At 43.9% G+C, this 26,164-nt stretch overlaps 1 long non-coding RNA gene across 1 annotated transcript; it reads left to right on the forward strand.

Moving 5' to 3' along the window:
• The first annotated feature begins 12,291 nt into the window (after nucleotides 1-12,291).
• Nucleotides 12,292-17,646, forward strand: LOC139362545 (uncharacterized). The gene is made up of 2 exons (XR_011621681.1): nucleotides 12,292-12,357; nucleotides 15,970-17,646. It is a non-coding gene; the product is annotated as an uncharacterized lncRNA (long non-coding RNA).
• The last annotated feature ends 8,518 nt before the right edge of the window (nucleotides 17,647-26,164 follow it).

Below are 26,164 nucleotides of genomic sequence, written 5' to 3' on the forward strand. Positions count from 1 at the left end.
TTGGGATTATAGATGTGAGCCACCACATCTGGCCTTTTCTTAATTATTAATTTTTTGTTGTTGTTGACTGGGTCTCACTATGTTGCCCAGGCTGGTCTTGAACTCCTGGGCTCAAGCGATCCTCCTGCCTCAGACTCCCAAAGTGCTGGGGTTATAAGTGTGAACCACTGCACCCAGCAAACCTAAGGATCTTGAGATGGGGTGATTATCCTGAATTATCTAGATGTGTCTGATGTAATCACAAGAGTCCTTGTAAGAGGGAGGCAGAGGAAGTTGGAGATTCAATGATGAAAGGAGAGAGAGATAATTATTGGGAGATACTACCCTGCTTGCTTTGAAGATGGAGGAAGGGGCCATAAGCCAAGTAATGTGAGCAGCCTCTGAAACCTGGAAAAGGAAGGAAAAGGATTCTCCCCTAAAGCCTCCAGAGGGAATGCAGCCTGTTATGGTTTGGATATTTGTCCCCACCCAAATCTCATGTTGAAGTGTATTCCTCAATGTCAGAGGTGGGGCCTGGTGGGAGGTGTTTGGGTCATGGGACGGATCCCTCACAGCTCAGTGCTTTCCTCACAATGGTGAGTGAGTTCTCTCGAGATCTGGTTGTTGTAAAGTGTGGCACCTTCTCTCTCCCCACTCTCGCTCTCACTTCCACTCCTGCCTGTTCCCCCTTTGCCTTCTGCCATGATTGGAAGCTCCCTGAGGCCTCCCCAGAAGCAGATGCTGGCGCAACGCTTCCTGTACATCCTGTAGAACTATGAGCCAATTAAACCTCTTTTCTTTAAAAATTACCCAGTCTAAGGTGTTTCTTTATAGCAATGCAAGAACAGACTAATACAGAAAATTGGTACTGAGGAGTGGGGCATTGCTATAAAGATACCTGAAAATGTGGAAGTGGCTTTGGAATTGGGTAATGGGCAGAGGTTTTTGGAGTTTGGAGGACTCAGAAGACAGGAAGATGAAGGAAAGTTTGAAACTTCTTAGACACTGGTTAAATGGTTGTGACCAAAATGCTGATAGTGATATGGACAGCGAAGGACAGGCTGGTGAGATCTCACATGGAAATGGGGAACTTATCAGGAACTTAAGCAAAGGTCATGCATGTTATGCCTTGGCAAAGAGCTTGGCTACAATGTGTTCATGCCATGGGTATCTGTGACAGTTTGAATTTGAAAGTGATGATTTAGGGTATCTGGTGGAAGAAATTTCTAAGCAGCAAAGCATTCAGGATGTGGTCTGTCTGCTTTTAACAGATGCCCAGATGCAGGAGCAAAGAAATGACTTGAATTTTGAATTCATAATTAAAAGGAGAGTGTAATTAAAAATCAGAGTGTAAAAGTTTGAAAAATTTGCAAACTGGCCATGTGGCAGAGAAAGAAGCATTATAAGAAGAGGAATTCAAGTAGGCTGTTGAGCAACCACTTACTAGCAAGATTTGGATATCTAAAAAAGAACCAGGTGCTGATAATCAAGACAATGTGAAAAAAGCCTCAAAGGCATTCCAGAGATCTCTGAGGCAGCCCCTCCCATCACAGGCTCTAGGCTTAGCAGGGAATAATGGTTTCTGGGTCAGGCCCAGAGCCCTGCTGCCCTGCTCAGCCTTGGGATACTGTTTCCCACATCCCAGCTGCTCCCCTTCCAGCCATAGCTCAAAGGGGCCCAGGTACCTTTTCAGAGGGTGCAAGCTGTAAGCCTTGGCTGCTCCCACGTGGCATTAAGCCTGTGGGTGTGCAGAGTACAAGAGTGAAAGAGGTTTGGCATCCTCCACCTTTATGGGAGTATATGAGAAAATCTGGGTGCCCAGGCAGAAACCTGCTACAGGGGTGGAGCCCTCATAGAGAACTTCTACTAAGACCCCACATACAGAGTCCCTGTTGGACCACTGACTGGTAGAGCTGTGAGAAGGGGTTCACCATCCTCCAGACCCCAGAATGGTAGATATACCAGAAGATTGCACTCTGTGCCTGGAAAAGCTTCAGGCATGCTCCAACCCACAAGAGAAGCCTTAGGCACTGAACCCTGCAAAGCCACAGGGGGTAATGCCCAAGGCCTTGGTTGCCCATCCCTTGCACCAGTGTTCCTGAATGTGGGGCATGGAGTCAAGGATTATTTTGGAGCTTTAAGGTTTAATGACTGCACCACTGGGTTTCAAACTTTCATGGGGCCTGTAATCCCTTTCTTTTGGCCAATTTCTCCCTTTTGGAATGGGAATGTTTATTCCAACACCCGTACCCCCATTATATATTGGAAGTAAATAACTTGTTTGATTTTACAGACTCATAGGTGGAAGGGACTCATCTTCAGATGAGACTTTGGACTTGGACCTGGGACTTCTAAGTTAATACCGGAATGATTTAAGACTTTGGGGGACTGTTGGGAAGGCATGATTATATTTTGCAGTGTGAGAAGGACATGAGATTTGGTGTAGGCCAGGGGTGGTATGATATAATTTGGACACTTGCCCCCACTAAAATCTCATGTTGAATTGTTATCCCCAATGTTGGAGGTGGGGCCTGGTAGGAAGTGTTTGGGTCATTGGGGGCTGATCCCCCACGGTTTAGTGCTATCCTCAGGATAGTGAGTGAGTTTTCTCAAGATCTGGTTGTTGTAAAGTATGGCACCACCCCACTACTCTCTCTCTAGCTCCCACTTTCACCGTATGAGATGCCTGCTCCTCCTTTACCTCCTGCCATGATTGTAAGTGTTCCTGAGGCCTCTGCAGAAGCAGACGCTGGTGCAATGCTTCCTGTTCAGCCTGCAGAACCATGAGCCAATTAAACCTCTTTTCTTTATAAATTATCCAGTCTCAGCTGTTTATAGCAATGCAAGAACAGACTAATTCACAGCCTGACTGACACCTTGATTTATTTTTATTTTTATTTTTATTATACTTTAAGTTCTAGGATACATGTGCACAATGTGCAGGTTTGTTACATATGTATATATGTGCCATGTTGGTGTGCTGCACCCATTAACTCGTCATTTACATTAGGTATATCTCCTAATGCTATCCCTCCCCCCACCCCCTCCCCACAATAGGACCCGGTGTGTGATGCTCCCCTTCCTGTGTCTAAGTGATCTCATTGTTCAATTCCCACCTATGAATGAGAACATGCAGTATTTGGTTTTCTGTTCTTGCGATAGTTTGCTGAGAATGATGGTTTCCAGCTGCATCCATGTCCCTACAAAGGACATGAACTCATCTTTTTTATGGCTGCATAGTATTCCATGGTGTATATGTGCCACATTTTCTTAATCCAGTCTGTCACTGATGAACATTTGGGTTGATTTCAAGTCTTTGCTATTGTGAATACTGCCGCAATAAACATACATGTGCATGTGTCTTTATAGCAGCATGACTTATAATCCTTTGGGTATATCCCCAGTAATGGGGTGGCTGGGTTGAATGGTATTTCTAGTTCTAGATCCTTGAGGAATCACCACACTGTTTTCCACAATGGTTGAACTAGTTTACAGTCCCACCAACAGTGTAAGTGTTCCTATTTCACCACATCCTCTCCCACACCTGTTGTTTCCTGATTTTTTAATGATTGCCATTCTAACTGGTGTGAGATAGTATCTCATTGTGGTTTTGATTTGCATTTCTCTGACGGCGAGTGATGATGAGCATTTTTTCACGTGTCTGTTGGCTGTATGAATGTCTTCTTTTGAGAAGTGTCTGTGCATATCCTTTGCCCACTTTTTGATGGTTGTTTTTTTTTTTTGTAAATTTGATTGCATTTTTTATAGGTTCTGGATATTAGCCCTTTGTCAGATGAGTAGATTGCAAAAGTTTTCTCCCATTCTGTAGGTTGCCTGTTCACCCTGATGGTAGTTTCTTTTGCTGTGCAGAAGCTCTTTAGTTTAATTAGATCCCATTTGTCAATTTTCGCTTTTGTTGCCATTGCTTTTGGTGTTTTAGATGTGAAGTTCTTGTCCTGAATGGTATTACCTAGGTTTTCATCTAGGGTTTTTATGGTTTTAGGTCTAACATTTAAGTCTCTAATCCATCTTGAATTAATTTTCGTATAAGGAGTAAGGAAAGGATCCAGTTTCAGCTTTCTACTTATGGCTAGCCAATTTTCCCAGCACCATTTATTAAATAGGGAATCCTTTCCCCATTTCTTGTTTTTGTCAGGTTTGTCAAAGATCAGATGGCTGTAGATGTGTGATATTATTTCTGAGGACTCAGTTCTGTTCCATTGGTCTATATCTCTGTTTTGGTACCAGTACCATGCTGTTTTGGTTACTGTAGCCTTGTAGTATAGTTTGAAGTCAGGTAGCGTGATGCCTCCAGCTTTGTTCTTTTGGCTTAGGATTGTCTTGGCAACGTGGGGTCTTTTTTGGTTCCATATGAAATTTAAAGCAGTTTTTTCCAATTCTGTGAAGAAAGTCATTGGTAGCTTGATGGGGATGGCATTGAATCTATAAATTACCTTGGGCAGTATGGCCATTTTCACAATATTGATTCTTCCTATCCATGAGCATGGTATGTTCTTCCATTTGTTTGTGTCCTCTTTTATTTCACTGAGCAGTGATTTGTAGTTCTCCTTGAAGAGGTCCTTTACATCCCTTGTAAGTTGAATTCCTAGGTATTTTGTTCTCTTTGAAGCTATTGTGAATGGGAGTTCATTCATGATTTGGCTCTCTGTTTGTCTGTTACTGGTGTACAAGAATGCTGGTGATTTTTGCACATTGATTTTGTATCCTGAGACTTTGCTGAAGTTGCTTATCAGCTTAAGGAGATTTTGGGCTGAGACAATGGGGTTTTCTAAATATACAATCATGTCATCTGCAACCAGGGACAATTTGACTTCTTCTTTTCCTAACTGAATACCCTTTATTTCTTTCTCTTGCCTGATTGCCCTGGCCAGAACTTCCAACACTATGTTGAATAGGAGTGGTGAGAGGGGGCATCCCTGTCTTGTGCCAGTTTTCAGAGGGAATGCTTGACACCTTGATTTTAAGAAACATTTTGAACTTCTGACCTCCAAAAGTATAAGATAAGTTAACATTGTTTTAAGCCACTAAGCTTGTAGTAATTTGTTACAGCAGAAAAACTAACACATTAATTTAAAAATTATTTTATAATCCACCCACTATTTTTCTATTGACCAGCTGTCCTTTTCATCATGTCCTATTCCCTTTTCTGAACCACATTTCATAAGCTGTTAAATGAAAATGCAGCTATAACCAAAAATATTCTATTTCTTTCCCCACCACCCACCCTTTTGTTATTTCCAATATTTGTTTAGCTGAGGGTTCCTATTTTACATAAACCTCACCCTCTTCCTCGTATCCCTGGAGTTTTAGTGAGTATCTTCTACTCTTCTCTGCTTGAATGCATATACAAATGGGCATTCTTTTGTGCCAGTGTTGTCAGCATTCCCAAACACAGACTATCAGCTGTCTCCAAGGTATTCTTCTATGGATGGAGCATGGATCTCCTGCTCCACAACAAGCTGTCCTGCTCTGCTCTGGGTAAATGGGCCCAGAAATGAAATTACTGGCACCTCAGACTTGATCCTGAAAATGATTCATAGTTTGAAATCTACTTCTCCTGTTCATACATAGCCATGCAGAAGCTACAATGACAATGACATGTCTGGCATGCCTGACAGCATATTGGCTCTGGAGCAATGCCCAGTTAAAGCACTGGGTAGGCATTTATTGTTCATGATGTCTATGTTCTTTGTTTTTGTTTTTTTTGTTTTTTTGTTTTTTTTAATAGAGGGTTTCACTATGTTGCCCAGGCTGACCTTGAACTCCTGGGCTCAAGTGATCCTTCTGCCTCAGTCTCCCAAGTAGCTGGGACTACAGGTGTGCATCATTGCGCCTGGCTAATCTACATTCTGTGTCATCCACAGATGACCTAATTTCCCGTTTACCCATCAGAGGCTTAGAGACTTCCCTGCCCAGGGGAGGAATGGGCTTCAAATTAAGCAAATCAGTGTGCAGAGCAGCCCTAATTAAATTATACTCCTGTGGCCAATCCCACACTACAGAATAAACTATATACTGCTCATCAAATCATCAGCTTGCACGTGAATGTACAAAGGACAAATAAACATAATATGTCTCCCATATTCACTTCCAGGCCCCCCATGGTAATGGCTCATGAAACCTTAGCCGGATGGGGCTGTGAGGAATGTTTCATCCCTTCCCGTTGACAGTGTCTTCTTTCATTCTATTGATTGTCTGTGGCCACACTCCCTTGTCGTCTTCCAGTCTGTCCTAGATGGCTCACCCCCTCTGCTAGGGCTCCAAATCCAATAGCAGAGGAGGCTTCTCTCTGGCTACAATTGCTCAAAGGTCATAACTTTCAGGCCCCGTGTTCAGGAGCCTTACCTCTCCTGGTTGTTACAGGCTACTGCATCAGTCTGTGCAGATGTAGATGCTGAGATAAGAACTCTGTAAATTTGGCAGCCCAGAACCCTGAACCAGCCCCATGCTCTGTGATGCTTCCCCACCCCACCCATCCTGTGTGTCTCACCTGTGTTGTATCTCTAGGAAGAAATTTCTTGTCCTTAGGTTTATGTTGGCAAAAATTTCCACGCTGAGTACAACTTGGAAAAGGGCCTTTGGAGAAGAAATAATAGATTCTGTGCTATTTCTTGTGTTTTGACACCAAGCCTGTCCTGGTTGCTGCCATGTGAGGTGTTACAATCTAAGCATTTTTCTTTTCTTTTCTTTCATTTCCTGTTTTTCTTTCCTTTCTCTTTTCCTTTCTTTCTCTCTTTCTTTCCTTTCCTTCCTTCCTTCCTTTCTTTCTTCCTTTCTTTCTTTTTTCTTTCTTTCTTTCTCTCTTTCTTTCTTTCTTTCTTTCTTTCTTTCTTTCTTTCTTTCTTTCTTTCTTTCCTTCCTTCCTTCCTTCCTTCCTTCCTTCCTTCTTTCCCTCTCTCTCTTCTCTCTCTTTCTTTCTTTCTTTGTTCTTTTTTCTTTTTGACAGGGTCTTGCTCTGTTGCCAGCAGGAGTGCAGTGGTGTCATCATAGCTCACTGCAGTCTCAAACTCTTGGGTTCAAGAGATCCTCCTGCCTCAGCCTCCTGAGTATCTGGGTCTGTAAGTGCAAGTCACCGCGCCCGGCTAAGTTTTTAAACTTTTTGTAGAGATAGGGTCTCTGTGTTGCCCAGGTTGGCAATCTAAGTATTTCATACACAGATGTAAATGGGCCACACAAGGAGACTTTTGGTTTTGGTTAAATGCACCATCCTGTTCTGCTTCTCTTTACTCTTGTAGAGGTGATCTACCTTAGGCTGTAGACTAACCTGAAAGCCCTTGTTATCAAGAGCAGGTTTTTAATACAGGCAGTGTTGGGGGAGGAAAAAAACAGGGTTTTCCACAACAGAAGACACTTGAGGGATTTTCAAGCAGGTAAGATCTATTAGAGGAGCTGTTCTTCACAGTTTTCTTTATTCTAAAGGAATCAGTATATGCTGGGGTGGAGGGGGAAAGGAGGAAGGATTAGAAAAATTCACCTACTGAAGTCTAAGCCCATACCACACCTGGATTGAGGTCTCACCACTTCTTCCTCATCACCTCCAAGCCACCCCAGAGAAGCTGGGTGAGGGGTGTTGACACAAGGCTGGGCCGAGCCAGATCAGCCAGACCAGACAAGGCTCCTTCCCACAGAAGATGATAGGTTATTGCCGGGAGGCAGGAGAGTAGCTGGAGTTGTTGGTAATGTCCAGTTTGCATCCAGAAATTTCTATTTGCCTTTGATGGACTCAAGGGCCCCCTCTTCCATGCTGATAACATTGTGCTTCAATTCTGTGTTCCTTGGAAAGCTGGCCACCAAGACAAGTCTTCCAATTTGAGAGCAGGCAGTGCTCCTTGAAGAGGCTTGCTCTGAGGAAGCTCACAGCCTGACAGTTCACGGTGGTGACCTGAAGCACCCGATCTGACCTGGTGGCTCAGAACACACAAAGCAGATGGGCCGTGTTTTCAGTGACCTTTAATTTTACCATCTCCAAAAACCTAGCCTTGTAAACCAGAGGACCTAAGAGAAAAAAAAAAAAAACCCAGGACATGCTCTATCTTCCCCTGACCAGAGGAGAGACGGCCAGAGCATGGAGGCAGCCCAGTGTGGGGGCTACAGGGATGCTTGCTCACTGTGGCAAGATGGCAGTGATGGTGCAGGAGAAAGAGACCGCCCAGGGTGCCACTGCTCTGGAGATGCAGTGAGGATGCCAGTTGGGGACCCGCAAGCCAGCCATTCCCTGCAGAGAACAGTGGGGGTGGGCCACAGGGATGCTCGGGCCCCACTGAGCCAGCCTCTGCTAGCACAACCACACCCCCTACACCAGCAACCCCAGTCCAGGTCACACTGTGTCCTTGAGTGCAACTACCCAAGATCTTGTCACCAGCTTGCCCCCTCTTCACATCCTGACACCATTCTGGTGGTAGCAAACATCCCTCCACAGAAACACTTTACCCCTGCCCCAAACCCCTCATCTTCACCCCCATGGCTACCCTACTTAGCAGTAAAATCCTTTTCTAGCTGCTTTATTCACCAGTCTAGGCCCAAGTTTGCCTATTGGTATTGAAAGGCACTGTCCAAAGCCCTGCAGATCCATGCCGGGTGCTCCACCCACAGGCCAACATCCTGACGGAGTGTGCCAAGGTGGGCCCCAGAGAAACCTCCACTGGTTCCAGACACAGCCCTGCTGTATCACCCATTGCTACATGCAGTATTCTCACAGCTTTTCCACCTCAAACGCTCATTCTTAAAGAAATTGCTGTTTCTCCACTGCTACTTCCAATCCCTCCCCAGTGCCCCAGACATTTGGGGAAGTGTGGCTCTCGGAAAGAACTGAGAGGCCCACCACCCCTCCAAGCCAAGCAGGAGGAGCCAGGTCCCAAAGGAAGGAGCTCTCTGACCCTCACTGACTGTGGCTGTGCCAACTGGCAGCCCTCAAGCTGGGAGACCAAGAAGTGAGGACTTTCAAGAGAGACCTAACAACCGTGTGGCCTTCAGACTCCAACTCCTGCCCATGCCTAACTCATGCCTCTCCACTGTGCCCAGATCCATGAGACAGCTAAAGACAGGAGTTACAGGTAGGGAGTGGCTGGGGCTCAGTCAGTTTTAGCCTTGAGCCTCTTGGGAGTCTCCCATATCCCAAGCTCGCCAGATGACATCAAGGCCCGCCCCAGGCAGATGGATAGAGCCCCAACCCTGCACTCTCGGGGGCAGCCTTAGTGCTGGCTGCACACTGGAATCACCTGGAGGACCTTCATGAACACACAGTGCCTGGGCTTCACCCCGGACCAAGCAAATCTGAAGCCTTGGGGGTGGAGGCAGACACAGGCATTCTCGTAAAGCTGCCCAGGTGACTTTAAAGAGAGCCAGTGCTGAGAGGCACCAGTGCAGGGGTGAGGTCTGGGGAGGTCAGAGATGTCCAAGAGCAGCGAAGTGCAGGGGCTCCCCAGCCTGAAAAGGCAGTCGGGTGAAGTTCCCCCCAGTTCAGCTCCCCTGGACTGCACCCTCATCCTCTGCTTTTCCCCCGACTCCGGGTGGGCAGCCCTGGTTCTCATGACTTTGTCTCCTGCTCCGCTGACCCCTTTACATTGGTGACCTTGTTTCCCTTCTGATTCTGGCTTCAGATATGACTTATTAGCACAGTTGCACATGCAGGCTCCTGCCCGCCCAGCCCCCACTCCAGCCCAGCCTCCCAGGATCCTGCATGGCAGCCCAGGGTTACTGCCAGGGGCAGCCTCCTGCTTAGGTGGGAGGGAGAACTCAGGAGAATCTGGATCATTTCCCTCAGAACCTCAAGGACATCTTGATGAACCTGCAAGGCCTAAAAGGAGGAGAGCACGAGAGATTTGTTGAATGAGAAAACAAACATAAACGCAAAAACCTAATTTAAATCATTGATTTCAACTTGATCCTCTACCCAAGCCCTTACCAAATACCCTATCAAATGGCTAATATGATTGCTCTGAACTTCTTTTGAAGATATGTAACCAACGGGGAAAGAAGACATGGGTTGGGGGCTAGTGTACACGGCAGCTGTGGATTATTGGGAGAACTGGAGTCTTTTCTGAATTAAATCCAAACATTTGAAGGTGCAGGTGAAGTTAGCTGTAGGTTCTATCAAGGTCCTAGCTCTTGTTCTGGGTGATGGTCTTGCAGTCCGTATTACATTAAAGAATAAAACAAAAAGCATAATCAGGTAACAGCAGGCCAGATGGGGACCAATGATGACAGTGTGTTCTGGAGAAAGAATGGTGATGAATCCATATGCCAGTTTTGTGGACCTGAGGTGCAGAAAATGGAACACGGGAACACACTGCAGTAGGCCAGGTCCCAAGTGGCCATAACAAAGTCTTTGCAGCGGGGTAGCGAGAGGGACTTTGATATGGTTTGGATCTGTGTCCCCGCCCAGATCTCTTGTGTAATTGTAATCCCAATGTTGGAGGTGGGGCCTGGTGGGAGGGGATTGGATCATGGGGGTGGATCCTTCATGAATGGCTTAGTACAGGGGTCCCCAACCCAAGGCCATGGATGGGTACTTACCGTGTTAGGAACCCGGCCACACAGCAGGAGGTGAGTAGCAAACGAGAGAGCGTTACCGCCTGAGTTCCACCTCCTGTTAGATCAGTGGTGGTGGCAGATTCTCACAGGAGTTTGAAGCCTATTGTGAACTACGCATGTGAGGGATCTAAGTTGAGAATCTAATGCCTGATGATCTGAGGTGGAACTGTTTCATCCGGAAATCATTTCCCGCCCACTCACCAGTCCGTGGAAAAATTGTCTTCCACAAAACTGGTCCCTGGTGCCAAAAAGGTTGGGGACCACTGGTTTAGTACCATCCATTTGGTGCTGTTCTTGTGATAGAATTTTCACAAGATCTGGTTGTTTAAAAATATGTAGCACTTCCCCTCTCTCTCTCTTCCTTCTGCTCTAGCCATGTGAGACATCTGGCTCCTTCGCCTTCTGCCATGGTTGTAAGTTTCCTGAGGCCTTTCCAGAAGCAGAAGCTGCCACGCTTCCTGTACAGCCTGCAGAATCATAAGCCAAGTAAACTTTTCTTTATAAATTACCCTGTCTTAGGTCTTAGGTATTTCTTTTTCTTTTTCTTTTTTTTTTTTTTTTTTTTTTTTTTTTTTTTTTTTTTTTTGAGACGGAGTCTCGCTTTGTCACCTAGGATCGAGTACAGTGGCGTGATTTCAGCTCACTGCAAGCTCCGCCTCCTGGGCTCACGCCGTTCTCCTGCCTCAGCCTCCCGAGTAGCTGGGACTACAGGCACCCACCACCACGCCAGGCTAATTTTTTGTATTTTTAGTAGAGATGGGGTTTCACCGTGTTAACCAGGATGGTCTCAATCTCCTGACCTTGTGATCCACCCGTCTCAGCCTCCCAAAGTGCTGGGATTACAGGCAAAGTATTTCTTTATAGTAATGTGAGAACAGACGAATATGGAGTTCCTCCCATTTGGTGCCACCGTGTCAGCTGGAGGGGAACTGGCAGGGGTTTTGAATGATGTGGCCTCTGTCAAGCTGGCTGTGTCTAGGGAAAGCTTCCAAGCTGCGTGCGTCAAGAGGAGGGATGCATCTGTGCCTGAGAGAAGCTGGACGCAGGCTCCAAGGCCTGAGTGACTGTGTCCTGCAGAAGTTCGCCCCAGTTGGCAGGCCCATTTAGGGGGGACATGGAGAAGAAGGTGCCAGCAGGAAGGGTTCAGACGTCCTGGTGCTTTCTCTGCAATGGCTTCCATGCCTGGAGCACTCAGAACAGTCTAGGCTGAGCATTTACAGACATCATCTCATTTTCTCCTCCCAACCCACACAGAAACCAGCTTTTATGGGTCCAGAATTGTATACAATTTGGGGAGCCTTTTTGGAAAAGGAACACATATGATCTAATACAAATAGACTGAAACAAGAGAAAAAATTTCTTTAGAAAGGAGAAGGAACACCAATTTACCAACATGAAATTAGGTACAAAAGCAGGTCTTTAGAAGTGAAGGCTACCTAAGGTTCAACTTCACTCACTTCACAGTACATTTGGCTCTGGGGACAGGTACCATCACCCCCATTTTAAAGGTCAAGAAATTGAGGCAGAGATTGGTGAAGCAATTCACCCAATGTCAGACAGTGGGCATCGAATTAGCTAGGATTGTATCCCAGATCCTTTTAGTGTCACCCAAGTTAGTAGTAATGTCCAATGACCTCTGATGGCAGTGGTGATGGGTACCCCTGTTCTAGAAAGAACGTAGATCTAATCTGCATCATAAAGTGATTGATGCTATCAGCTGTGTTTATGCCATCAGTTAGTCTGTGTTGATCCAGGGCATATTTTGTGCAAGTGGGGACCCTGGGAAGTTAGCAGTAATGGATACAAGCATGGAATACTCTCCAGGTATTAACACCACTGCCACTGCCACCCCTGGCCATAGAACACTGCATAGGAAGAAGGCAACAGAGCAAAACAAGCATATTGCATTTCTCCAGCTGCTCCAGAAGTCCTTGGGACAGGAACCATGTGTGTTTAGAACACCTCTATGAGCCTTTGGAAGCAGAAAACAAGAGCCTATGGGCTTCAGCTGAAAGAAGACAACAAAGAAATGCTAGACCACCTTACGTTAGAAAAAAGTGCCCTAGTAGGGGCCAGAAAGGCAGAGCGAAGGAAGAGAGAAGGAAGGGGAGAAAGGGATAACAGTGGGCAGGGGAAATGTGGCAAGACGTACAGCCTAAGTGGACATGTCCAAGACTTCAAAAAACCAGACTGTACTCAATTTGTACCCCTGTGCTTTGATAGCATAAATCTCCTCCATAGCCGCAGAGTTTCATCACAGCTGGAACACACACAGCGGTCTTGAATGTAAGGGCTGTGTGAGGGAGGGATTGTGCATGTGAGGGCCTATGTGTGTAGTGAAGTGTTTGTAGACAAATGTTCAAAAGAGGATGCTCAGATCATTACGGATGCCCTGTGTTGTTAAGAGTTTATCATCTGTGAATGGAAGGGTTTATAATAGGATAATGACAGAAACGTGAGTTTAATACACTTTTTAAAAGATGTTTCCTAAAATGTTGTATACACAATGTGCTGAACAATATTATTTCAGTGAACATAGGTCATGTATGTACTTGTGTGTGTGAGAGTATGTATGTGTGTGGGAGTGTGAGTGTGTGTTGCATGTATGTGTGTGAGATTGTGCATATATGAGTATGTGTGAGTGGTGTGTGTGTATGTTTATTAGTGTGTGTGTGAGCATGTGTGTTTGTACGTGTGTAAGAGTGTGAGTGTTGAGTCTGTGTGTGTCTGAAGCTGAGGTCAACATCTGGCTAGATCAAAAACCTAACTGAGGAAAGCATAGTGGAGTGGAAGCAAGAAATATTATGCCTGGGGCTTCACCAAAATCTAAAACTGGGCACTGGTGGGGTGAGGATTTGAGATCCTCTCCTCTAGATCTTGGAGGGCAGATGGTCCCCTCTGACATCCGGGTTGGAAAGGGGAAAGTAGCACTACTGAGCAAGCCCTGGGCCCCCAGTCCCCATGGCTGTGCCACACACATTTTCTCATCTGCTTTCCCCACAATCATACGAGATAGGTATTTTTTTTGCCCACTTGGTAGTTAAAGAAATCAAGGCTCAAAGAGGTTAAACAACTGGCCAGTAGCGAACACCCGTTAACAGGATTCCTCTGATGTCACAGCCCCTGCTGATTCCCTGCTCCTCCTACTAGCCACCAGTTCCACCTTGTTGTGATATTCCTCCCACTTTAGTCCATTTCCAGAACATTTGGCATAGGCAAGTCCAAGACAATTGGCTGGCAGTCCCTGTGTCTCCACAATGCAGTTGCCCAGCTGTGTTTCCTCCCACAATCTCCTCTTCCTTACTCCTTTCCATGTCAGGGCTCTCATTGAAGCCAGTGGAAGATTACTGACCTAGTCATTGGCTCCTGCATCTTAAATGGAGACATTACTGCTCCCTGCTGCCCAGATTGTCCCTGAACTCTTGACCAAATGTGTGGTAGCTGCTTTTAACTATGACCTCACACATCAAATGAAAATGCTAGAGATGAATACATATTACCTTTTTTCCCCTGCATCTTCACAGAAATTGAGAGAAAAACATTTTAATGGAATTGGTTAAATATATGAGATGAGGTTTTAAACACTTGACCATAGGTAAAGTGGTGGGTTGTGCAAACTCATTTTAATGTGTTGGCCATCTGACTGCCACCAAGGCATAGCTACTTGTTTTTTCTTGGTAAAGTGCAAAATAGCTGTCAAGCCAGATCTCTAGGTGATAATAAGCATCCAATTATCACTAAAAATGGAGTCTAGTCCAGGAGACCTGCCAGTTCTTGGAGATTCAAGTAGAACTGTACGTGCTGGTTCAGCTACATTGAAGAAGGGAAACAAATAAAAATGGTGATTTATGAGTGCCTCCTTTGTGCCAGTCACTGTGCTAAGCATGCTACATTCATAATCTTATCCTGTCAGCACAACAGGGTGGACACCATTGCTATCCCCTTTTTGCAGAAGAGGGAATTAATGCCCAAGGTCACAAGCTTATATGTGTCTGGGCTCATCCAGTTCTTCTCCTCCTCAACATAGGTTAGAATGGCACTTTCCTGAACCTTTGATGTTAGTAACGTGTCAATTCCAGGTAAAAGTAGTTTCCTCATCTGCAAATGAAAAATAGTATCTATCCTGTAACCTGTTTGGAGGATGTATTAGCCTGTTCTCATGTTGCTATAAGGAACTACATGAGAACTAGGTGATTTACGAAGAAAAGAGGTTTAATTGACTCACAGTCCTACAGGCTATATGAGAAGTATGGCTGGGAAGGCCTCAGGAAACTTACAATCATGGTGTAAAGTGAAGGGGAAGTAGGTGCATCTTCATAAGGTGGCAGGAAGGAGACAGAGAGCAAAGTGGGAAGTGCTACACATTTATAAACAACCAGACCTCATGAGAACTCACTCACTATCATGAGAATAGCAAGGGGGAAGTTTGTCCCCATGATCCAGTTAATTCCCACCAGGTCCTTCCTCCAACATTGAGGATTAGTTTGACATTAGGTTTGGGTGGGGACACAAATCCAAACCATATCAGAAGACTTAATGTAATAACGTATATACAATAATGTATGTAAAAACATATAGGATAGTACATGGCTTAATAAATGTTAATTATTATTTTAATGATAATGATTACATTATGTTGCTACTTGAGAATCTTCAGGAGCTTCCTTTACTTATTAAGTCATGACCAAACTTCTCAGTCAGACATTCCAGGCTCCAATTCCTCACTGACGCTTCTGTCATGGTTCAGGTAAGCTCTGAGATGAGGCTACCTTACTTAGCACTTGGACTGCGTTGGGTGGGAGGAATAGGAAGATGAAGGCAGGAACCAGGACCTGAGAAGACAGGAGCTGCTTCAAGTAGCTTGGCCTCAGGAGTGACCCATGATAGCAGTGCCTGCCTCAGCTAACCCTTAAGGTGGCCCAGGAGTCTCTATCCAGCAGAAAGAACACAGCTATTGCAGGCAATCCTGGCAATTAGCATTGGTCATTGTGCCTGTTGTTGAAGGCAAAGTTTATTAACCATTTATAGTGTTGGATTAAGACATATATATTGGAGTTTTTGTTCTGGGCAAGGTGGAGTAAGCATACCCTATCCTGTTTCTCCCACCAAATGCAACAATGAACCCTGGATAGACTACATTGAACAGCTATCTGAGGACAATGACAAGTAAATAGGAGCAGGTGGATTGGGGAAAGAGATCAGAATATGAAGTAACACCAAAACCACCATGAGTCTCTTATCTTTTATCCCCTCTGGTATCATCTGGCCTGGACTCATTAGTCTGACCTGGATGTGCACACCAAAAGTAAGCAGGGCTCTAAAAAGAATCCTCACTTTCTGACCCAAGGTGGTTGTGGGATACCTAAGAGTCATAAGAAGTGGAGAAAGTCCCCAGTTTTTAAATCTTTTCTCCACTCTCTCCCACCCAACCCCCAGGTAATCCCATAGTGGCAGCAGTAACAACAATGGCAACAGCAGCATACAGAGTACCGAAATACTTAAAGCTCTGAGGGAAGTGAGTCTTCCCTCCACTAGAGAGGTTGTGGTCCCAAGACGGTAGGACAAAATACCATTGCCTTTTCTCTCTCTCTGTTCATACACTGCCTGGTGGGACAGACTCAGGTATAGCCATGAGATGTATGCAGCAAGGTAGAAAAACTAAAGACCTAGCTTTCTAACCAGAGGACAAAAAAAAAAATGGGGCTCCAGGGGGCCAAAAGTACCAGAATAATCTCAGAAAGGAGAGAGCTCAAGAGAGCAGTTCCATATGAACTCTGAGGCTTACTTCTAAGCTGCACATGGTGTGAGAACTGAACTGTGCAGGAGACTATGATCCAGACCACCAAATGGCCACTGGGCAACATACACACAACAGATTCCCATAGCACTGCAAAGGCTTTGAAAACTGAACTGATATTAGAACTACAGTCCACAGGTCAGAACTTGAGTCTCGAGCCTAATTAGATTGATTGCCTGCTAAAACAAAACAAAACAAAACAAAATTCAAAATTTGCTTTAGGATTTAAACAAGACACGGATCTTCATAATGTAATATTCAAAACGTTCAGGACACAATCCAAAACTACTTGACATATGAAAGACAAGAAAAACTTCAACTTATTGGGAAAAGAACAATCAACAGATGCCAACTGCAAGATGACACAATGTTGAAATTATTAAAGATGCAAAGGCAGCTATTATAACCATATTCCAAGAAGTAAGGGAAAATTCTCTTGAAACAAAAAACGTCTCAGCAAAGAAATACAAGATACAAAGAAGGACAAAAGAGAAACTTTTTGGAACTGAAAATTACAATGACTGAAATAAAATATTGCCTGGATAGGATTAACAGCAAAATGGAGAAAGTCAGTAAATTGAAGATTGAATAGAAATTATCCAATCTGAACAAAAGGAAAAAATTAAAAATTAATGAACAGAGTATTGGAGGCATGTGAGACAATATGAAAAAGTTTAACATTCATATTGTTAGAGTTCCAGAGGGAGAAGGAGAAGAGTAGGATGCAAAGAAACAAACAAAACCCAAAGGAAACCGTGCCCAGATGCATCATAATTAAACTGCTAAAAACTAAGGCAAAACATCTTGAAAACAGCCAGAGAAAAATGATACTTTATATAAAGGGAAACATTGACTTGAATAACTGTGGATTCCTCAGGAAATAAAAAAAGTGGGCCAGAGGAAATGGAATAACATTTTTAAAGTGCTGAAAAAGAAAAAAACTGTCAATCTGGAATTCAATATCCAGTGAAAACATCCTTCAGGAATGAAGATGAAATAAAGACATTCTCAATGAATGAAATCTGAAAGAATTCATTACCAACAGACATGCTCCAAAATCGATACTAAAGAAATGTTTTTCCTCCTAAGATGTGAAACAAAGCAAAGATGTTCTGGCAAAGGAAAAATGATAGTAATGGGGAAACAATCAGTGGTTGCCAGGGGTTAGGGGTGGAAGATGTGTGACTGCAAAGGGAAGAATGAGAGAGTTTGTGTGTGATGAACTCTCTGTATCCTATTGTGGTGGTGGTGGTTACATGAATCTAAACATATGTGAAACCTTATCAAACTGTTATGCCCCAAAATAAAACTTAAAATAAAGCTAAAATGATTGTGTATTTTTTAGTGGCTTAAAACTACACAAGTTTTTATGTTATAGTTAAAAGTTAGAATGTGGGTTAGAAGTTCAACAGAGGTCTCCCTGGGCTAAAAGCAAGGTGTTGGCAGGGTTGCATTCCTGTATGAAAGCTCTAGGGGAGAATCCCTTTCCTTGTCTTTTCCAGCTCCTAGAGGCCATTGCATTCGTTGGCTCATAACATCATCCTTCATTTTCAAAGCCAGCAATATCAGGCCAAGTCCTTCCCACATTGCCTCACTTTAACCTCCTCTTTTGTCTCCCTTTTCCCATTCTTCTTTTTAATTGAGCTGAAATTTACACAAAATTACCTTTTTCATGTCCATTTTAAAGTGAACAATTCAATGGCATTTAGTACATTCACAATGTTGTGCAACCACCACCTCTATCTCGTTTCAAAACATTTTCATCAACCTGAAAGAAAACTTCATACTCATTAAGCAGTTACTCCCCATGTCCCCTACCCTAGTCCCTGGCAACCATCGATCTGCTGTCTGTCTTTATGAATTTGCCTATTCTGGGTATCTGGTATAAATGGAATCATATGTGACCTTTTGTGACTGACTTCTCTTGAAGGTTTTGATGGTTCATCCACATTGTAGCACATGTAAGTACTTCATTCATTTTTATGCCTGAATAATATTCCATTGCATGTATATACCACCATTTGTTCCTCCATTTATCCTGTGTATTCATCTTTAAAGTAAAACTTTAAAAAACTTTATATATGATGTCTCACCCAAGACCAATCAAATCAGAATCTCTGAAGGGTTAGAATCTTGGGTGATGGTACTTTTAGATAGCCAGGGTTGAGAATCTTTGCTTTTATATAATATTTTGGTCATCAATTTCTGCATAAGAAGCCATCCCAAAATGCAGTGGATTAAAGTAACAATTATTTTATTTTATCATGATTCTACAATCTGTACCAGGCTCAGCTCTGTGGTTGAGCAAGTAACAGATCCAATCTAGACTCTGCTAGCTTGCTGGTGGTCACTCATGTGAGTATATTGAGCCAATGGGTTGACTAAAGTCTGGTTCAACATGGAATGGGACAGTTGGGCTTCTGTCTCTCGTCATGTCTCAAGGCCTCTCCCTCTCCTTGAGGCTACCATACGTAGTCTCTCCAGTAGAGTAGCTGGACTTCCTTCCTACACAGTGGCTCAGGACTCCCAAAGCATAGGAGCAGAGGATGCCATGACTCTACATCCTCATCCCAGAACAGACACAGCGTCCCTCCCGCCACATTCTACTGCTTAAAGCAAGAAACACATCCAGCCCAGACTCAAGGGGGGCACCTACACAAGGACATGAATACCTGGAGATGTGGGAAGGGGGATCATGACTCACTGGGGCCACTAATGTAATGGACGACCATAGGCAATCTCTTGTGCAATGTTAATATATTTCCAGTAAAACCAAATAATTCACACATATAAAAGCAAACAGATGTCTAATGTACAGTAATGTAACTATAGTTAACAATGTGGTATTGTATACTTGAAACCTGCTAAGAGTGTAGATCTCAAGTGTTCTTACCTAAAAAAGTGGTCAATTCTGCAAGAGGATATAACAATTTTAAATATATATGCTCCCAACACTGGAGCATCCAGATGTATAGGGCAAATATTAGAGCTAAAGAGAAAGATAGACCCCAATACAATAGTAGCTGGAGACTTTGAGAGACTCTTACCAAAAAAAGGAAAGAAGGAAGGAAGGAAGGACGGAAGGAAGGAAGGAAGGAAGGAAGGAGGAAAATGCTGCCTACGTGAAGTAAAGGATATGTTAATTAGCTTGATTGCAGTGATCATTTTGCAATGTATACATATATCAAAATATCAAGTTGTATAGCTTGAATTTATGCAATTTTATTTGCCAATTATACCTCAAAAAACCTGGGGGTTGGTAGGTTGGGTAAAGGCAAACATATTTTACATACAAATGATAAAACGAAGTGGATAAGTAAAGGCAGCACACACTTACTGTCCTTAGCATCACAGTAAGTGAGATATTAACATTTTGAAAATGTTAGTTATATTAGAACCGATTGCTGGTGACCCTGGATGAATTCTGAACTCCTCCTCAATCAAGTGGACTTCCACATTCTGGAATTTTCTGAACATTGAATGGTGAATAATTTTTAAGATTAATTTTATCTACTCACCTGTTTCCAGCTAATCACAGCCCTGGGTGATGTCACAGTCCTGGCAGGGGAGCATTTTTATTTCACTTTTTAAAAAACCAACAAGAAGCATGTAAATGAGCTCTAAGTCCTCTCTCTGTCCATGTGCAATGAGAACAGGGCAGTTCTAAGAAGGAAAGTGATGGGTGACATTCTCTACAGGGCTCTGCCCTTATTATGGTATAGAGTCTCCATCCTGACCTGCACTAGAGGAACCTGGAAAAGAACTGGGCCAGAGGGTAGTGGGAAGACAAGAGAAGAAGGAGCTGAAGCTTCCCCAAAGCACCACAAAACACATTTCAAACTAGCCACTAAAGTTCTGAAAACACCTCAAACTCCTGTGAAAATCCTACCCCAGTATCCCCTGTATTCCTATGAGGCTTTTCATTTTCCTATTACACAAGGTGGACCCAAAATATAAATGGAAGCAATGCCATGCTTCCCATCCACTTATTCAAAAAATAGTGCTGGAGTCTCTATGATGTGTCAAGTAGCTAGGATTGTAGACGTGAACCAGACAGATAACTACAACCCTTATGAAACAAACATCCAGCAGGATAGAAAGAAAATAAATACATGAAACAGTCAGACAGCCAAACAGATTTAAACAGAAGGAAGTGCTGGCATTCCTGAACACACCTGCTCCCTCATTTACAGGGGCATTGGTATGGACAAGGACTTAACTGACCTCAGTTGGCTCATCTGTTAAATGGGGCTCCCAATAGTACTAACTTCATGAGGTTGTGAGAATTTGCAAAATAATGTCTATTCAGTGGGATGACTGCAGTCTCACACATGGTATAGGATCAGTAACTGCTGGTCACTCTAATGATTAGTAGCAGTTTCTGGAGAACTATATTTAGAATTGCCTCAAGATTCAGAGAAGTGCCCTTAGCAAGTATGAATTCGTCTCCCTCCACCCCACTGACTTCATGCTCTTTTCCAATGTGTCAAAACATTGATGATTTTATTAACTTTTAAGCGCATCCCTTTCTACTGAAACTCCTAAAGACCAGCCTCCTCATTAAAAAAAATAACCCTTTAAAAGCAACTAAACATGATCATCCTACTGTTTACACTAGGAATGGAGTGCAGAAAGCCCTTGGGGTCAGAAAAACCTAGGTTTGAAGGCTGGCTCTGCCAATATTTGCTGTGTGACCATGGGCAAGTAGCTTAACCTTTCTGAGCCTCAGTTTTCCAATCCATAAAATGTGACTAATAACACATGATATTCAGATATGATATGAGGTCAGCAAAGTACTTTTCATTAAGGTGGCTATTTTTGTTATTAATAGGTCACGTAATTCAGGATCTAAGCAAAGATTTATTCTGGGAACTGAATTAAGCAAGCGATTTAAGCAAGCAGGCTGCACAGCACTGAAGTGGAACTAACTGACAGGAAGACAAACATCCTCCCAATTCCGTCATTGTGCAAGACAGGGGGATCCCCAACCATGGGGTTACTCAGGGTTCAGAACAGAGGACCCCTAAATAGCAGTGGTCTGGCCACCTCATTTTCAGACAGGAAGGTAGAATTGCCCCAGGCCACAGGCCCATGGAAAGTTGTCAGGTCCCCTGGGTTTGGGATGTCCTTGAGCTTCTGTAAAAACACTGAAGGCCCCACAAACAGTTATGTGAGTAACAAAGGGGCCACCAGCCATTTTGGTGGTTTTAATAATAATAATAATCTGGTTTGAATCCTGTAAACTTTGATGTAATGAAGACAAGAGTTGGCTAAACTTAAGCCACCGGCAGCAGATGGGCAGGTGGGTGGCAGAAAGCGGTAAGAGAAGCCTGACCATGCTGAGAAAAAAGTCAGAGCATATCACGAGGAGGGTCTCTTCTCAGCACTAGGAACATGTGGCATCAGTGGGGTATACCTGCTAAAACGGATGCACCAATACGGGAACACTTTTATTAACTAAAGTCCATAGTTCACATTAGGATTCACTCTATGATATACAGTCCCATGGATCTTGACAAATGCATAATGCCATGTATCCACCATTCCACTATCAAACAGAATCATTTCACTACCCTAAAAGTCCTCTGTGCACCACCTATTCATCCCTCCCTCCCCACTCCAAGCCCCTGTTAACCACTGATTTGTTTCTACCAAATACCCAGACTTCAAAGAGATGATCTTCTTATGACCTCTACAGATTTACCTTTCCAGAATGTCTGGAGCTCATTTCTTTTCCTGCTGTATCATATTCCATTGTCTGGATATGCCACGTTTTGTTTATCCGTTCACCTGCTGAAGGACGTCTTGGTTGCTTCCAAGTACTGGCAAATATGAATCAGTGTGCAGGTTTTTGTGTGGGCAAAAGTTTTCAACTTATTTGGATGGTTATGTTATGCCATCCTTGCTTACTGTAATCAGGTTGTAGTAAGGAAAAAAGGTGTTTAGCAGGAAAGTCTCTTTCAGAGGAAGGAAATGTCTTCATTGAGCAGAATGCCTTGATGGGCTGTGTGGCTGTAGAAGGACAGCCTGGGGGCATGGCCACTCGGGCTGGAAGCAGATAAAACATATACTTTAGCATCCAAACCAGGACACTTTGGGGGTTAAGAGTGGACACTATTAATATCACTGGAGCAACAGAAATAATCTGGTTTTAATCCTGTAAACTTTGGTATAATGAAGACAAGAGTTGGCTAAACTTAAGTACATTTTTTAAAAAACTCAAAACACAAAAACATAAAACAAGGTAGGTGGCTGACTTTAAAATGACAGCCCATATTGAATGTTGGTGAGGACCCAGAGCAACTGAAACTCTCCTACACAGTTGGAGAGAGTATAAGATGGCACAACCAACTGGGAAATCAGTTTGACAGCTTCTTAAAGTTAAACATACATCTACAATACAACCCAACCATCCCACTATAGGTATCTATCAAAGAGAAAAGAAAGCATGAAACCCAAAGACTTGAATGTGAGTGTTCACAGGAGCTTTATACAGAGCCAAACCCCAAAATCAACCCAAATCCACTAGTAGATGAATGACAGACAAACTGTGGTACTTCTATACAATGGAATACCACTCTGCAGTAGACACACTATTGATACACACAATAACAGAGAAGAATCTCAAAATCATACTGAGTGAAAGAAGCCAGACAAAAAAAGAACATACTTTATGATTCCATTTATATAAAACACTAGAAAATATGAGCTAATTTTTTTTTTTTTTTGAGACAGAGTCTTGTTCTGTTGCCCAGGCAGGGGTGCAGTGGTGCAGTCTCAGTTCACTGCAGCCTCAATCTCCCAGGATCAAGAGATCATCCCACTCAGCCTCCTCAGTAGCTGGGACCACAGGCATGCACCACCATGCCCACCTAATTTTGTTTATTTTTTTTTGTAGAGATGAGGTCTCACTATGTTGCTCAGGCTGGTCTTGAACTCCTGGGTTCAAACAATCCTTCCACCTTGGCCTCTCAACGTGCTGGATTATAAGTGTGAATCACTGCATCCTACCAATACAAGCTAATCTGTATAGAAAAAGAATATCACTAGTTGCCTAGGGAAGGGATTGAGGGAAGAATGGATTAAAAGGGCACAAAATAACTTTAGGTGATGGTGGAAATATTGTTTGGAAGTGATGGTTTTATGGCTGTGTGTATGTCAACACTGATAGAATTGCACACTTTAAATATACGCGATTTTGTATCCTTCAAATATGCCTCAATAAGGATGGAACACTTTAAGAAAAAATAAATAAAAATGAATGCTCTTTAGCCTTAAACACACAAATATGATTTTTAGGGGGCAGGGAGTAAGTGAGCCAGCATGGAGACAAGGAGGTTGAAGGCAAGTGAAGAAGTCCCAGAAATTGAGCTGGCAGCTACCAGAAGAGAAGGCCAGTGAACATTCCCCATTTTGGATTTGGGGCCCAGGCAAGGGGGCCTCAGAGATGTTTTAAGACTGATACTGTCCAACAGTCTATTTTACCTGCTGTGCTGTTCTCTAAAGAAACCCCTACATGTGCGCACGCGCGCACACACACGCGCACACACACAAACACAGACACATTGGTCTTTAATAAGTAATGTAATGGCGTTGGATGAGTGAAGTTTAGGAGAAATACGGTAAAGGAGCTGACTCTCTGGGTAGATTAAGGATAGGGAGAAGGGAACAGCTAAAATATGAAAGATGGGAGGGAGAAAGATTCAGGATTCAGTGAAAGCAGAAAATCAGAATGTGAGGAGACCAGGGAAATATCTGACTTTCAAGAATCCTCATTGAGATTGGGAAGCTGGCTGGGGTCCCATTCTACAAGGAATGGGGGTTTTATTTGCATTTTATTATTTAGGGCTCTAGCTGACAACCCAGTTACATGACGATGTCAAAGGGCAGAGGTTACATCATTCCAGCCAAATACCACATCCTGTGGCCACTGCCCCTTACGACATAGTTCTCACCTGGGGCCTGGTCAGAGAGGACCAAGGTCACTGGCCTTTTGATTCTTAGTCAGCAGTTTTAAAGTAAATGGTGATTTGGGGGAAAGGAGAGGTGGCAGATGACAAGAAGGGAAAGCATTTGTCAGTTTTCGATTTTACCACCCATGGTTCTTGGCACTGGAGGTACAGTAATGAGTACATTCATGACTTCTATTCCCAGAGCTGATGGGGCAGCAGGACTGCAGATGTGAAATCAGTAAGATTAGTGCCTGTTGAAATAGGGGAGAAGAGAATATGGATGTGAAGTACAAGTAATCTCTGCTAGGGGACTTCCTGGGAAGTGAGGGTCAAGATGAGATTTGAAAGCTGAATAGGGAAATGTTGCCCCAACCCACAAGCCCTCAGTCCTGGCAAAGCAAGCCCCATTTCCCCAATCAATGAGCTTCAGTCCAGCTATTGACTTGGCGCCAACTTGTGTGCAGTGACCAAGCTGGATGCTGTCCTGAATTATATCTGTGTGACAAGGCAAAGTCTCCTTTAGTGTGACCTTAACAGTGGATTTGTCCCTCTTTATCAGAGTAGGCTCCCTGTGTTCCCAAACTCAGGAAACTTCAGGCATTGGCAGCCCACTTGCACATTCTACATCAGACCCTGCCTCACTGGAAGTCGTGGCAGAGGATGGCAAGACAGACACCATAGAGAAACACCGTGGATAGACACCTTGGACAGGGGCAATGAACAAACCATCTTCTATACATAGGCATGAATTCTGCTTTCTCTTCTGCACCTGTGTACAGACACTCAGTCAGAAATCCCACTACCAGGAGCATTTTCATCCACTTCTCTAAAGGAGTCCAGTGCTCTGCTGCATAACAGTGTGTGATAGACCATACACAGGTGCCCAGTGGGTCCAGCCTCCCCGAACTCTTCTCCCTGTGTGATCCCTCCCTACATTCACTCCAGTCTTAGCCATGTGATTTGTGAGAGTGAGGCAAGCAGAGGGTTGATAAGCACTTGTTCATTTCTCCTGGAATGTTCCCTCCTGGAACCCAGCTGCCATGCTATAGGTAAGTATTGACTCTCCTGTTGTGTCTGAGAGGCCACAGGAAGAAAAACTGAGGCACCCCAGCCCTCAATCAGCACCAGGGCCTCAGAGTGTGAGAGAATCCTGTAGGACCTTGCAACCCAGCCCAGTCCCCAGCTGGATGTACTCCCCTGGAGTGAACCCAGCAGAGACCATAAGGAGCAGAGCAACCACCCAGCTGAGCCCAGCCACCCACAGGACATGAGAGAGGATACACTGAGATTGTTTTAGGATTATACACAGTGGGGTGGCTGTCTCAGAGCAGTATTCATCATACAGGTGTGGCCCTCAGCCCTTGTTTCCCAGCAAGAAGAGCCATTGTCATAGCTCCAGGGAAGCCTCTTTACAGCCATTGACAGTTGTCCCACTCTCGGGATGCTCTTTCAGGCTTTGGTTTCCATTGAGGATAGTGTTTTTCTTATTATTTTTCAGGTGGGTCACAAGAGTGTTTTCAAGGGTTCAGGGCCCACCCTTCAGAAAGTTGTAGATGATTGTCTTGTGACAGCTGTCATAGAGCAGGGTTTTTTTAACTATTGTATTTAAATATAATGAATTGGCATATATATTTTTGTGTATGTTGATTGTGTTTGCTTATTTCTATAGAACCATCTCTTCTTCCCAAAAAAATGCAGGACAAGACAGAGAGGAGCAGGGGAAGGGGAGAAGAGCCCCTGTGAAGCAGTCTAGTCTCTGCAGTTTTCCCCAGCTTGGGCAGAGGGGCTGCCCTTCTTATTCCCCAGGCAGCCCCTGGCCAACCTTTCAAGTCAGCACTTATCTTAAGGACAATACTTTTGAAGGCCAGGGAGTTATGGGGTT

Source organism: Macaca nemestrina, chromosome 4 (assembly GCF_043159975.1).
Source record: "Macaca nemestrina isolate mMacNem1 chromosome 4, mMacNem.hap1, whole genome shotgun sequence".
In the NCBI taxonomy this organism is placed as follows: Eukaryota; Metazoa; Chordata; class Mammalia; order Primates; family Cercopithecidae; genus Macaca; species Macaca nemestrina.